The sequence below is a fragment of the Trichechus manatus genome, unplaced genomic scaffold, assembly GCF_000243295.1.
Source record: "Trichechus manatus latirostris isolate Lorelei unplaced genomic scaffold, TriManLat1.0 scaffold00334, whole genome shotgun sequence".
NCBI lineage: Eukaryota > Metazoa > Chordata > Mammalia > Sirenia > Trichechidae > Trichechus > Trichechus manatus.
In genome coordinates, this window is record NW_004444270.1 from 200,755 (window position 1) to 204,286 (window position 3,532).

Below are 3,532 nucleotides of genomic sequence, written 5' to 3' on the forward strand. Positions count from 1 at the left end.
GGTCTGGGCACCATGCTTTCAGGGGACATCTATGTCAATTGGCATAACAAAGCTTATTAAGAAAATGTTCTGCATCCTACTTTGGTGAGTGGCTTCTGGGGTCTTAAAAGCTTGCAAGCAGCCATCTAACATGCATCAATTGGTCCCAACCACTTGGAGTAAAGAAGAACGAAGAGCACCAAAGACACAAGGAAAGTATTGGCCCAAGAGACAGAAAGGGCCACATAAACTAGAGCTTCATCAGCCTGAGACCAGAAGAACTAGATGGTGCCCGGCTACCACCAATAAAAGACCTGACAGGGAACACAACAGAGGGTCCCTGATGGAGCAGTAGAACGATGGGATGCAGAACTCAAATTCTAGTAAGAAGACCAGACTTAATGGTCTGACTAAGACTGGAGGCACCCTGGAAAGCATGGCCCCAGGTCTCTCCATCACCCCAGAACTAAAACAATTTCGGAGGCCAAATCTTCAGACAGGGATTGGACTGGACTGTGGGACATAAATTGATACTTGTGAAGAATGTGCATTTTAGACAAGTAGATACAAGAGACCAAACGGGAGGCTTCTGTCCATAGGTGAGATGGGAAGGCAGAGAGTTAGGAGCTGGTTGAAAGTTCATGGAGAATCGGGGCGGAGGGGAGGAGTGTGCTGTCGCAGAATGGGGTGAGCGGTTGGGGTATCATAACAATGTATGTAAAAAAGAAAAAATTCTGTATGGGAGACTAACTTGAAATGTAAACTTCATTTAATTACAAAAAAAAAAAAAAAAAAAAAGGAAAAAAACTGAAGAACTATCCAAGAAATCAAAGTCAAATTTTATAAGCCTTAACAGCTATTTCAGAATTATCTTTTTATGCCATTACCTACTTTTCCAGAATGGTCTCTACCCAAAGTATTGTCTAAAATGCAGACGATTCTGGCTGCATGCTTTGCAGGCACCATTTTTCTTTCTCTCTTTACCCTTTTTCATAACCACATATCAGCTCTGTATCAAACTCTCTTTATATTGACTACTGCATTCATTCTCTGGAATATGAACTTGCAGTTACATCTTTTTTCTTATCCGTTTTCCCAATTAGTGTAGCATCCCTCTACCCAGGACCCTAGTTTTATTGTAATATTTTAGTTCTCATATTTTCTAGTTCAATGCTGTGTACTCTTCTCCTTTATTTTTTCCCAGGCAATCACCAAAAATTTTTTCATAAGATATTAATCTTAAGATCTGAATTTTTTTCATTTCATTAAGATGTTAACATTTTTAAACAATGTTTCCATACTCTTAAAGTCATATGGTATTTGTTACAGAGTCTATTAAAATCCTGATACCTTCAACATTTTGAAAAATGAATGCACAATGGTGAAACATCTAGAACAGGGAACAAGGATGGGCAGATGATGGCTTTTATTTGGAAGTAAATGACACTTGTACTGTAAGTGAAAGTGGGGTTTTAGACATACCCAATATGGATCGCGTGGCTTTGAAGGACTCTGGGATGAGCAAGAGTGACTGAAGGACAGCAACCCTTCTGTGGTTAGACAGGGGCATTAACCAGACTCCCCTCTCTTCCTCCTTCCCTTCCAGACCAACGGCTACTGATTAATGGCCTTCAAGGGTAAATCTCTGCAGTCAAAGTAAACTCCTCAGGCCATCCCCCTCACCCCTTTAGGTTTCAGACTTGACTTTCCTCTCCCTTCCCAGGAGCCCTGGTGGTGCAGTTAAAGTTAAAGCACTCAGCTGTTAACTGAAAGGTGGATGTGGTTCGAACTCACCAGGTACTCTGTGGATGAAAGATGTGGCAGTATGCTTCCTTAAAGATTACAGCCTCAAGAACCCTATGGAGCAGTTCTACTCTGTCCTATAGAGTCACTATGAGTAGGAATTGACTCCAGGGCAAAGGGTTTGGTTGTTTTTTTCTCCCTTATCCCTGAGGCTCTGGTATCACATTCCTTTCCCCCTCTGTAATTCACCCACTCTTTGAGTATATTAGTGTTAGAACAAAGCACCCCTCCCCACGCTCACTAATATCATACCTTTTTATACCCATAAGGCATGTCCACAGACTATGGGACAATTAGCCCAATTAAGTGTAAAATAACGGAGCTGCCCAGCTTTTCTTTCACCTGTTCTGTCCATTGTGACTCTACAACACTCAGATTGGATTGACTGAAAAGACTGGTCCTGGTGGCTGGCTGAGCAATTTTCTCTTTATAATAAATTTTCTCTTTATCTATAGATAAAGGTGAAATCTAAAGAAAGCTAATATTGAACTTAAGGGGATCAGTTCTTTGTATCTGAAAAATATTATAGAAATGGCGATTCTGTATAAGAAGGAGAATCTTCCTTCAACCTCCATAAATTCAGCAATGTTCATGGACGTCTGACAGAACCTTCAAGATACTCTAGTTGCACTAAATAGACAATAGATAAGTGGTAACTTTGGTGAAGGCTAAGACAGTACACAATACTAGGGAAGCCAGTACAACTTGTACAAGGCAAGGTCATGGAAGCTCCATAGACACATCCAAATTCCCTGAGGGACCATATTGCTGGGCTGAGGGCTGTGGGGACCATGGTCTCGGGAACATCTAGCTCAGTTGGCATAACATAGTTTATAAAGAAAATGTTCTATATTCTACCTTGGTGAGTAACATCTGGGATCTTAAAAGCTTGTGAGCGGCCATCTAAGATACTCCACCGGTCTCACCCCAGCTGGAGTAAGGGAGAATGAAGAAAACTAAAGACCTAAGGGAAAGATTAGTCCTTTTGGACCACAACTACCAAGGCCTCCACCAGACTAAGTACAGTACAACTAAATGGTGCCTGGCTACCACCACTTACTGCTCTGACAGGAATCACAATAGAGGGTACTGGACAGAGCTGGAGAAAAATGTAGAACAAAATTCTAACTCACAAAAAAAGACCAGACTTACTGGTCTGACAGAAACTGGAGAAACCCTGAGAGTATGACCCCCAGACACCGTTTTAGCTCAGTACTGAAGTCACTCTTGAGGTTCACCCTTCAGCCAAAGATTACGCAGGTCCATAAAACAAAATGAGACTAAAGGGGTACACCAGCCCAGGGGCAAGGACTGGAAGACAGGAAAGGACAGGAGAGCTAGTGACAGGGAACCCAATGTCAAGAAGGGAGAGTGTTGACATGTCTTTGGGTTGTTAACCAATGTCACAAAACAATCTGTGTTAATGAGAAGCTAGTTTGTTCTGTGAACCTTCATCTAAAGTACAATTAAAAAAAAAAAAAAGATATCTAGTTGCATGAAGGGAGAAAATACAGTGAAAGAGATGCTGCATTTTGACATGTGGGTTCAGAAGACTTTGGTCCTGACCCTGAATCGGCCACTACATTCCATGTAACTCTACAGAAGTCACTTACTTTTCTTAATATATTTTATTTTTTTACACCCAAGATGAGGGAAACAGCGGTACTGCCAGTTAACATCTGTTGTAGCTCTGCAATTATGCGAAGAGATTATTTGATTGAATTAGGCAAGCACATTTGACCAATTTTGA